The sequence below is a fragment of the Manis javanica genome, chromosome 4 (genome assembly GCF_040802235.1).
Source record: "Manis javanica isolate MJ-LG chromosome 4, MJ_LKY, whole genome shotgun sequence".
In the NCBI taxonomy this organism is placed as follows: Eukaryota; Metazoa; Chordata; class Mammalia; order Pholidota; family Manidae; genus Manis; species Manis javanica.
Window position 1 is genome coordinate 93,380,275 of NC_133159.1, and position 12,641 is coordinate 93,392,915.

General features: G+C 41.3%; 1 long non-coding RNA gene across 1 annotated transcript; it reads right to left on the reverse strand.

Moving 5' to 3' along the window:
* Positions 1-3,277: 3,277 nt before the first annotated feature.
* Positions 3,278-5,263, reverse strand: LOC140848720 (uncharacterized). Its single transcript, XR_012129831.1, has 2 exons — positions 4,699-5,263; positions 3,278-4,295 (listed from the first exon to the last, which is right to left on the reverse strand). It is a non-coding gene; the product is annotated as an uncharacterized lncRNA (long non-coding RNA).
* Between the last annotated feature and the right edge of the window lie 7,378 nt (positions 5,264-12,641).

Sequence of the window (12,641 nt, forward strand, 5' to 3'; positions counted from 1 at the left end):
TGTTTTATTATTTGTATATTAAAACTTTTTCTGATTATAAAAATAGCAGTATAGCAGTATCTTAACTGTAAATAAAAAGTCCAACAATGAAAAAAGCTAATATGGAAAATAAAAATCAGATGCAATTCCACCACCCACAGAAAACCGTTCCTAAACTTTTTTCCAAGCATGGGTAATATTTTGTGACTTGCTTCTTCCATTTGTAATATATCACCAATGCAGTTCTCTTATTAAATTTTCTTTTACTGTAGAATTTTTTAAGGCTGCAAGTCTTCCATCATATGGATGTATTATAACTTATTTTAATACCAAAAATAAATCCAATTATTAAAAAGCCAAAATCCAATCATTAGGTGTTTCATTTATGTCCAACTTTTCCTGTTGTAAAGGAGGCATACAAAGTACCTTTAACTCTCATGTTTCCTTCAGATACATTTTTAGATGCAGACTCACTGGGCAAATGGACATAATTTTTAACATTTTGATGAAAATTGATGTCAGTTCACACTGCCGCCGTTAATGTTTGAGCGACAGACCCCGCACAGCCTCTTAAGCACTCTTTTTCTGGGTTTTGCCAAATTATCAAGTAGAGGGGTGGGGCAGCTGTTAGGGACAATTTGAATGTTTTTGTTAGCTGGAGATATCATTGTTTCTGTGTTCACTAACCATTTTTATTTCTTTTGTGGCCTGCCTATTCAGTTTCTCTGCTTATTCTGTATTGTGAAATTATATCTTCTAATTTTTGAAGTTTTGAATTTTCACTTTAAGTTTTCAGTCCCTTCAGCATATGTTCCTCATACACACAAGTTTAGGTACATGTTCATATCCTTTTTTTTTCCTGTTTCCTTTTATGATTTGCTTTTATATTAACTCCTTAATTTACTTGGAATTAATTTTGGTATACGGAAGGACATAGGAACCTAGCTTTACTTTTTCCTGAGCAGCTGGGTATTTAATTTTCTACCATTTGCTAAGTTGTTCATCTTGTCCCCACTGATTAAAAATGCTACCTTTATGTCACAGCCTGTAAGGATGCAGAGCTCATGCCTGGTCAGGTTCTTTGGACATAAGAAGGGAAGTGGGTGGGGGGAATGGGAAAAGGCAGTAAGTAGAGAGACTTCAACTTTATGAGTAACATTTTGTCTATTATATATACTTTAAAAAAAAAAAAAGACCAGCAACAAAAATAACAAATGTTTTCATTTGTAAGATCTGGATGTAGGAGCCTAGAAGTATTTTCTGTGTTTTTCTGGTGCTTGGTAAAAATTTATGGGAACTGTATATTCCCTGGAAGTTTAAGAGTCACTAGTAACCTTCTTAATTTTATCATTTCTACTATAGTGATTTTGCTTAATATGTTCTGATTTTTTTTGAGTCGATGTTCCTAACTAGTTTTTTTCTAGGACATTGTCCACTTTAATTAGATTTGAAATTGATTAGTATATGTTTTAGCAGAGTAATCTCTCCATATCTCTAGGCATTATCAGAAATCTTTCTTTTCTCTATTTTGTATATTTCAATTTGCTCCTTTTTACTTAATGTAAATAAAGTGGCTTTGTGAGTGTCTCTGTTGTTTTTAATTATTTTTTTAAAATCCAAGTAATTGAAGTTATTTTGTATTTAATCATTTTCCCCATTGTTTTGCACTGTCCAAAGATGTAGCCAATACAATTTCTTTTTAGACTATTTAAGATTCTCTTTGCTATGATTTTTCCAAATTTTTTATGAGCACTTGATAAGATTGTCCACTTCCCTATTTTAGTTTTGCCTACTTCATCTGCCAAGGACTGAAAGAGGTATGTTAAAACTCCCTACCAACAGTACCATTGTGTTTTTGTCAATTTCTTTTTATACTTCTAGTAGGTTATGCTTTATATTACTCCTTATGTTATTCTCAGTGTTTAACATTAACATTAACTGAGGATTCTTGCTTCACTATTACCTCTTAAAATGTCTATTAAAATTAGCAGAAAACTGAAATTATTGTATTTCATATAAGCATCCATAAAGCAGTTTAACCACTGACATTTATTGTCATAAGTGATATTTTGGGCTTCTCTGTTGTTTTTGCTTTGACTGTCACTGCCGCTGTGTGCATCCTAGCACATGTCCCCTTGTGCAGTGCTGGCATATTTCTGTAAGGCGTACACCTAGATGCTGACTTTCGGGTGATTGCATGTGTCCATCTTCCAGTTCACTAGATGGAGCCTTCGTTTCTCCAGCAGCTGAGCTCACAGCTCTCTGCCGAAAAGAGCTGCTCTCCCCAAGTGAGCCTCTCCTCCTGGAGGTAGCCTGGATCCCACGGTGGGAGGACAGAGGGGTACAAAGGTCTGACTCTGGGTTTTTTTTTTTGGATTAAAGTATCATTGATATACAATCTTATGAAGGTTTCACATGAACAACCTTGTGGTTTCAACATTCACCCATAATCAAGTCCTCACCTCCCCAATTGCAGTCCCTGTCCATCAGCATAGTGAGATGCCACAGAGAGGTCTGACTCTTTTTTCAAGTTCAGGTTCTTTTTTCAAGGCCAGGCAGTGAGCCCTAGGGGTCTCATGGAGGCCCTGAGCCGTCTGATTGCAATGTGAGTGGGTGGGTGATAAGGTAGCGCTTTCTGACGGCTGGCTGTTGATTAAGGGTCAACCACTGTCACCAAAAAAGGCTGAATTTCTGCTTTGATGATGAAACCTCAATAGGTGTTAAAGCTGTGTGCTCACTTCCGGACTCCTCACGTCGTGGTAGGGTTTGGCTCCGGTGCCCAGAGGCCTCTGACTGCACCCCTTCCCTTTATCTGCTCGCTTACTGAACACGTGCAGAAGCCGCAGAAGACATGCTCACAAAGGCACAGGCCTTGCCATTAACTGAGATTCATGCCCAGTCCCGCAGGAGGAGCCGCCTGCAGGGCCCGGAATGGGGAGGAGGCATCTGCGTGTGGGCTGAGTGTGAGCCCAGAGAACAGCCAATCAGGAATGTAGGAGCTCCTCTCTTCTGCTTCCCAAATCCCAAAATGACAGTCAAGACACTTGAAGGGGCAGCACCAAGAGATGTCAATAAAACTCTGCAGGTAGAAGGCATATGGTGTGTTAGACAACCAGGCCAAGCAGGGAGGGGACTGCCGATCCCGGCTCATTTTCCTTTCGTCCTCATCTCAGCAGCCAGGGAAATTCCTGAGAGCCTTACCTCTGCCCTCACCATACAAAGGTGCTCCTCTTGGAGATTCGACACACTTGCACCCCTCCCCTTCCCCAAATGGCTGATAATTAATGAATTCAGTGAATACATAATCAGTATTTATTTTTAACAAACTTGAATATTGCTGATGTGATCATATGCCATTAAGACAGGCTCCATGGAAGTAAACAAGCCACCTTTTTAGAAAAATTACATACATGGGTACCAGTAATGTGGTTAATACTGCCTCCTTGGATTGAAATTTCCACAAAGAAAAACTTTTTAGCTCAGAAAGAGACACTTGATGCCTATTTCCTCAATATATTTAATCCTTCACATACTCAAAAGCCGCAGAGGCATGAGGCACAATCATGAGTCGTCTGTGTACTCGGGATGGAGCACATGAGGTCAAGTGCGCCAGGACACCTGGAGCGGGTTTCCCAGCTGGGGAGGCAGGGGACCCAAGTCACCTGGATCAGAGACACCTGACAGGCAGAGATCAAAGTGCCTACACAGCAACCACGTCTACTGCCCAGAGCTTGGTTTTCCAGGTATTTTTCTCCCACCAGGAGCCAGGACTCCCTGGAGAAGCGGCTGACTCCAGGGCCTACTGTACCAGATGGCAAAGAAGTGCTTGTGAGTGATGGCAGAGCACACCCCCGGGGACAGTGTGAGCAGCAGAATAAGTGATTAGGACCCACCTAAGAGTCAAAGGCCACATGCCCATTCATGTAATAAAGGCAGGCATGTGCGCCTAGGAGCCCAGGAAACAGCTGGCTCCACATGGAGGCTCAGCGGGGGCTGGACGCCACCACCAACAGAGGGCGAGGCACCAGTGGACCCACGAGTAGCAGGGCTCCCGACATGCCTGTCTATCCCCATGGGACCCGCGTGAGAAAGGCAAGGGTGGAACCCACAGTACAGCGCCGGCGGGCACGGGCCAGGGCGCAGACCCAGATCTAGCCGTGCGGACCAGCACGTGCATTTAGAGGTGCATCAGCAGTGCCGAGGCCGGAGAGCGTGAGGGAGATGCCCAGGTCAGAGGGTCCTGAGGAGGCACAGCAGCTGCACGAGCTCCTGACGGGACAGCGTTCTGCTCAGAAAGGACGTCACCCCCGTCGGACCTGTGGGGGACAGGACAACAGCTGCAGAGGGTGGTCCTGCTCTAAGGACACTGACACCAATCTGTTCAGGGTGGACCTGTAAACCCACCCACAAAGGGACAGGATGGAGCCAGGTGGCAAACACGTGGCGTGTGGGGAGCCTGCATGGAGGGCAGGCAGAGAACTGGACTGCTGTTGCTTTTCTATGAGCCTGAAGTCATGTCAAAATAAAATGTTCTAACATCTGATCCATTCCACAGCTGTGTGAAGGACCTGCACTGACCGCACGGGTGGACCTCAGAGGAGCGAGGTGTGCAGGCATGTCCCACATGCACTGCTGATGACCAACTGCTAAAAATTCCAACAGATGATCAGGTGTTGTGCTGCCCCAATAGAACTGGTGCTTTAAAACAGACTTTCTTACCAGGAAAACTGGTTCTCCAAATGGCAAAAAGTCAATCACATTCACCTTCACTGGTCTCACACTGCACTGCTGGGGCGCAAACAGTCCGGGAGACACTCTCGGACCCTGTCCGGTGCATTGCCTTACAAGACCCTAGGGGTAAGAGATGCAAAGGTGACTAAGGAAAAGGTTAGGTGCAAGGCTGGGTAAAGCTATTATTCCTGATGCAATTTAAACAAGATTATAATAAAAGTAAAGAGTAGGTTAACCGTTAGTGTAGATATTTGCCAGGCAACTCAAAGAATGAGTTAAAGAGTAGAATTTAAAATATCTACAGAGTAGAATTTTTAAATTTTAAATATTTAAAAGACATGGCATTCACCACATCTGTGCCAACAATAAAGAGTTTAGGATCTGAAGGCAGGAATTTAACATGCAGTGTTCGTGTGGTCCCCCAAAACTCATCATCTTCATGGGAAAGGCTGAAAAAAATAGCAAAGATTAACAGACAGTTTTAAAACCATGAGGATAATGACACTTAACATCTTTATCACTTTTCACGTGAGATACATCATAACAGGCCTTTCACATCCCCTCTGAGGTCCTGGCTCCATTTTCTGTTTCTTTCTATATTACTGAGCTCTTGATAATTTCTCAAACTCTGTCTTCCCATTCACTAATTCTTCAACTATGTTTAAACTGCTACTTAATCACTCACTAACTTTTAAGTTTGAGACAATGCCTCCATTTCTAGAAATGTTCTTTGGATTGCACAATTATCTCAAGGTCTTGGGGTGCTAATCCTACTCATTCACAGTGATGTCTCCTCATGCTGGGCATTTCATGGTCTTCTTTCTGAGCTACTTCCTGTGGGCTCCCTGTGTTTTGAGGCGAGCCAGCTGGGATCACGGGCCTGGGACCAGCTCGTGGATCACACCCACACCAGACTCAGATTTCAAGTCTCTGGGGCTCCTGGCTCTGCTGGGCTGGGGGTGGGCTTTCTGAGTCTCGCTCCCTGTGAGGGCAGTGGATCCAGAGTCCTGGGCAGAGTCTCATCCTTGCTCCCTGTTCCAGGCAAGCCTGACGCAGCAGGGAATGTGCAGGGCTTGAGCTCAACACAGCCACCTGACAGCCCAGTCCCACAGCACCCGAAAACTTGCACACTAAACGAAGTTCCATCCTTGTTCTGGCATGTTCCTCTGTTCCTTTTAAAAGCCATACTTAGTGTACTGAAGGCTTTCACATTGCACAGGGATGTGTCTGAACAGAAGGCCCACAGTGGCTCCTTCTTCCACTCTGCCCTCCTCAGAGGTCAGGACTCTGGCCACTCTCTGCATACAGTTCCCATACCACATTTAGGATGCGAATGTCACCTACCAGCAGAGGACTCCCAGGTCTGTGCCTCCCAGGAGATCCCTGCTACAGAGCCACTGCCTCCTGGTCATGGCCATGCACAGCACACCCATGCCCCATGGCCCCAGGGACCAATATCCCTGAAGAACAGAGATGCAAAAATACTCAACAAAATATTAGCACACTCTGCCCCCATGCCCCATTTTGTTCATCTCATGCATAGTACCCAGTAGCTAAGCCAGACACCTAGGGCCAGGACTGCACTCATCTTCCTTAGGGACCCCATAACAACTGCCCAGCTGGTCTCCTTCCCATGCAACCTCACACTGTTGCCAACTTGATGGTTCTAAGTACCACACACCACCTTAAAATCCTGCACTGGCTCCCTACTGTACTTGTATCAGACAAAATAGACTTTAAAACAAAGAAAGTCACAAGAGACAAAAAGGACATATAATGGTTATATATTCTTGTTGATTATATAATCAAGAATATATAACCATTATAAATATCTATGCTCCTAACACAGGAGCACCTACATATGTGAAACAAATACTAACTGAATTAAAAGGGGAAATAGAATGCAATGCATTCTTTCTATGAGACGTCAACACTCCACTCACTCTGAAGGACAGATAAACCAGACAGAAAATAAGTAAGGACTACGGAAGCACTGAACAACACATTAGAACAGATAGGCCTAACAGACTTCTACAGAACTCTACACCCAAAAGCAGTAGAACACACATTATTCTCAAGTGCACTTGGAACATTTTCAAGAATAGATGATATACTAGGACACCAAAAGAGCCTCAGTAAATTCAAAAAGATTGAAATTGTACCAACCAGTTTCTCAGATCACAAAGGTATGAAACTAGAAATAAATTACGCAAAGAAAATGAAAAAGCCCACAAACACATGGAGGCTTCACAACATGCTCCTAAATAAACAGTGGATCAATGACGAAATAAAAACAAATCAAGCAATATATGGAGACGAATGACAGCAATAATTCAACACTGCAAAATCTGTGGAATGCAGCCAAGGCTGTGCTAAGAGGAAAGTATATTGCAATACAAGCCTACCTCAGGAAAGAACAATCCCATATAAGCAGTCTAAATTCACAATTAAACTAGAAAAAGAAGAACAAATGAGGCCCAAAGTCAGTAGAAGGAGGGACATAATAGAGATTAGAGCATAAACAAATAAAATCGAGAAGAATAAAACAATAGAAAGAATCAATGAAAGCAAGAGCTGGTTCTTTGTGAAAATAAACGAAATAGATAAACCCCTAGTCAGACAAATCAAGAAAAAGAGAGTCTACACCCATAAACAGAACCAGAAATGAGAAAGAAAATATCACTATGGACACCACAGAAATACAAAGAATTATTAGAGAATACTTTGAAAAATTATATGCTAACAAACTGGATAACTTCGAAGAAATGGACAACTTTCTAGAAAAACACAACCTCCCAAGGTTGACCAAGGAAGAAACAGAAAATATGAACAGACCAATTACCAGCAACAAAACTGAACTGGTCATTAAAAACCTACCTAAGAACAAAACTCCTGGATCAGATGGCTTCACTGCTGAATTTTATCAAACATTTAGTAAAGACCAAATACCCATTTCCCTTAAAGTTTTCCAAAAAATGGAAGAGGAGGGAGTACTTCCAAACTCATTCTATGAGGCCAGCAGCACTCTAATACCAAAACCAGGCAAAGATGCCACAAAAAAAGAAAACTAAAGACCAATATCCCTGATGAACAGAGATGCAAAAATACTCAACAAAATATTAGCAAACTGAATTAAAAAATACATGAAAAAGATCATCCATCATGATCAACTAGGATTTATTCCAGACATGCAAGGATAGTACAACATTCAAAAATCCATACACATCATCCACTACATCAACAAAGAGAAGGACAAAAACCACATGATCATCTCCATAGATGCTGAAAAAGCATTTGACAAAACTCAACATCCATTCATGATAAAAACTCTCAACAAAATGGGTATAGAGGGCAAGTACCTCAACATAATAAAGGCCATATATGACAAATCCACAGCCAACATTATGCTTAACAGCGAGAAGCTGAAAGCTTTCCCTTTGAGATTGGGAACGAGACAAGGATGCCCACTCTCCCCACTACTATTCAACATAGTACTGGAGGTCCTGGCTATGTCAATCAGGCAACACAAAGAATAATAAGCATCCCGATTGGCAAGGAAGAAGTTAACTGTCTCTGTTTGCAGATGACATGATGTTGTGCATAAAGAACCCTAAGGAATCCACTCTAGATCTACTAGATATAATATCTGAATTCAGCAAAGTTGCAGGAAACAAAATCAATACACAATGAACTAGCAGAGAGAGAAATAAGGAAAACAATTCCATACACAATTGCATTGAAAAGAATAAAATACCTAGGAATAAACCTAACCAAGGAAGTGAAAGACCGATACTCTGAAAACTACAAGACACTCATGAGAGAAATTAAAGAAGATACCAATAAATGGAGACACATCCTGTGCTCATGGATAGGAAGAATTCATATTGTGAAAATGGCCAGCATGCCTAAAGCAATTTATAGATTCAATGCAATTCCTATCAAAATGCCAACAGCATTCTTCAACAACCTAGAGAATATCATTCTAAAATTCATAGGGAACAACAAAAGACCTCAAATAGTCAAAGCAATCCTGAGAAGGAAGAATAAAGCTGGGGGAATACGCTCCCCAACTTCAAGCTCTACTACAAAGCTGCAGTAATCAACACAATTTGGTACTGGCACAAGAACAGACCCATAGACCAATGGAACAGACTAGAGAGCCCTGATATAAACCCAACCCTATATGGTCAATTAATATACGATAAAGGAGCCATGGACATACAAAGGGGAAATGACAGCCTCTTCAACAGATGGTGTGGGCAAAACTGGACAGCTACATGCAAGAGAATGAAACGGGACTATTGTTTAACCCCATACACAAAAGTAAACTCGAAATGGATTAAAGACTTGAATGTAAGCCATGAAACCATAAAACCCTTAGAAGACAACATAGGCAAACATCTCCTGAATATAAGCACGAGCAACTTCTTCCTGAGCATATCTCCTCGAGAAAGGGAAACAAAAGCAAAAATGAACTCATGGGATTACATCAAACTAAAAAGTTTCTGTATGGCAAAGGACACCATCAACGGAGCAAAAAGCCATCCTACAGTATGGGAGAATATATTTGTAAATGACATATCTGACTAGGGGTTAACATCCAAAATATATAAAGAACTTACATGCCTCAACACCCAAAAAGCAAATAACCTGATTAACAAATGGGCAGAGGATATGAAGAGACAGTTCTCGAAAGAAGAAATTAAGATGGCAACAGACACATGAAAAGATGCTGCACATCAATAATCATTAGGGAAATGCAAATTAAAACCACAATGAGATATCACCTCACACCAATAAGGATGGCCAGCATTGAAAAGACTAAGAACAACAAATGCTGGTGAGGATGTGGAGAAAGGGGAACCCTCCTACACTGCTGGTGGGAATATAAGCGAGTTCAACCATTGTGGAAAGCAATATGTAGATTCATCCAAAAACTAAAAATAGGAATACCATTTAAACCAGGAATCCCACTCCTTGGAATTTACCCAAAGAATACAAATTCTCAGATTCAAAAAGACATATGCACCCCTTTGTTTATTTCAGACTTTTTACAATAGCCAAGATATGGAAGCAACCTAAGTGTCCATCAGTAGATGAATGGGTAAAGAATATGTGGTACATATACACAGTAGAATACTATTCAGCCATAAGAAACAAATCCTACCATTTGCAACAACATGGATAGAGCTGGAGGACATTATGCTCAGTGAAATAAACCAGGCAGAGAAAGACAAATGCCAAACGATTTCCCTCATTTGTGGAATATAACAATGAAGCAAAACTGAAGGAACAAATAGCAACAGACTCAGAGACTCCAAGAAGGAACTAGTGGTTACCAAAGGGGAGGGGTGTGGGAGGGTGTGTGGGGAGGCAGGGAGAAGGGAATTGAGGGGTATTATGTTTAGTACACATGGTGTGGGGGATCACGGGGAGAATAGTGTAGCACAGAGAAGGCACATAGTGGATCTGTTGCATCTTGCTGCACTGATGGGCAGTGACTGCATTGGGGTATGGGTGGGGACTTGATAATATGGGTAAATGTAGTAACCACATTTCATGTTAAACCTTCATAAGAGTGTATATCAATCATACCTCAACAAAATTTTTAAAAATCAAAAAAAAAAACACCAAAAAACAGAGAAGACATAGTAATAAGCCAATAAGCACATGAAATGATGCACATCATCAATAGACATTAGGGAAATGCAAATTAAAACCACAGTACGATATCCTTTCATACCCACTGGGATGGCTATAATAAAAAAAGATAGACAATAACAAATGTTGACAGGATGTGGAGAAGTGAGGAACCTTATATATTGCTGAAAGGAATATAAAATGATACAGACACATTGGGAAACAATTGTTCAGTATCTCAATAATTTAAACAGAATTATCATATGAACCAGCAGCTCCACACCTATGTATAAACCCAAGATAAATGGAAACCTATGTCCACACAAAAATCTATACCTAAATTTTCATAGCAGCATTATTCATGTTAGCCAAAAAGTGGGAACAACCCAATTGTCCACTGACTGAATAATGAATAAATAAAATGCAATGTATCTTTAAAATGGAATATTATTGGGTAATAACAAGGAATGAAATACTGATACACACATGCTACAATATGGATGAATGTTGAAAACATTATGCTAAGTGAAAGAAGCCAGACACAAAAAACTATGCATTATATAGCTGTAAGATGTAAATCCATAGAGACAGAAAGTAAATCCGTAATTGCTAGCTGCTGAAGGCAGATGGGAATGGAGAGTGACTGCTAATTGGTTGAAGGTTCCTTTTTGGGGTGATGAAAATATTCTGAAATTAGACAGTGGTTCATCGATGTAATTACCTAACTGTCAAAGTTACAAAACTTTAGGAATATGCTAAAACCCCACTAAACCACACATTTTAAAAGAGTAGACTTTATGGTATGTGAATTATATATCAATAAAAAGACAAAACATGAAGGCAAAACAACTTTTCAAGACTGTTCTCTATTTGCTTCCTGCTAACCTTGAGGATAGTAATTATCAAAACTGGATTATAATTAATGATACACTTGTCTGTGTCTTCAACCAGTCTTTTAAGATCTCTGAAGGTAGAATTTATCAGAGAGACTTTCTTTGCCCAGTGTCCAGCAAAATGCCTAGCAGAAAGTAGGTATAAATAAGTATTTTAGAGAAAAAATACAACATAAGACATTTAAGAAACTAAAAGGAGTTTGTTGTGGCTGTGGCAGGTAAAGAGGTATGATTTGAGACCCTACAGGTCAGCAGCATCCAAATAATGAAGAGGCATCTGAACTTTGTCCTGGAGGCACTGGGGAACCACTCAGAGTTTTTAAGCTGGGAAGTAAAATGGTAACATTTGCATCTAGAAATTGAATCCCTCTGCTGACAGAAAGAAAGAAAGATGGCAGCAGAATGGAGATAGTAAGTTAAGAGACCACTGAATGAGAGCAGACTTCCAGTCAAATGGCAAAATAAGCCAAGGTATCAAAACCCTTCCTCTACTCCCACCCCCCAAGCCGGCTGAATGAAAAAGAAAAATGGGGTTTTAATTCACACTGGAACTAAAGGGTGATACTGTTCCAATGTCACAAACTGCAGATGGGTACAAATTAGCGGGTGCCAAGAGCCAATTCCATGTAATGATGACATGAGGATGGGATATGTGTGATAGTAGGAGGTATGGGCTCTACCATGACTCATTCATATTCCCTGATTTGGAAGGAGAGCAGGGGATACCAGGCACGGGAAAGGAGCTTCCCCTCTCCTAGTTCCCAGTTCCCAGTTGTAGGGCACCAGTCTCAGAAGCTGTTGCCTTGGAAGTCCCTAGGTGAGAGGGAGCACAGCCAGACTGGGCTTACTAGGGCTGGGGGGATGAACCAGTATGAAGCTAGAGAGAGCCACATCAACCACTGGGATGGCAGCCAAGCCAAACGGAAAATTAAATTCCGCAAACCAGACCCTAGTTCAGAGGCTTCACCCAGCCTGAGGAAGACACTTCCCCTGCTGGAACAGCGTGCAGCCCCACCTCTGTTCCCCCTTCCCTCAGTCCTGGGACATGGGATTAGTTAGGTAAACTTTTACCGACCATCTCCCACAGTTAAAATCGAGGGAGTAAGAATCTCATAGTATCTAGGTGAGGGGATCCAATACGAATCTAAGAACTTTGCTGGCAAGAATCAAGAATGGGGACATACAATGGGGAAATGAGAGCCTCTTCAACAGCTGGTGTTGGCAAAACTGGACAGCTACATGCAAGAGAATAAAACTGAATTATTGTCTAACCCCATACACGAAAGTAAGCTCGAAACGGATTAAAGACTTGAATCTAAGTCATGAAACCATAAAACACTTAGAAGACAACATAGGCAAACATCTCCTGAATATAAGCATGAGCAACTTCTTCCTGAA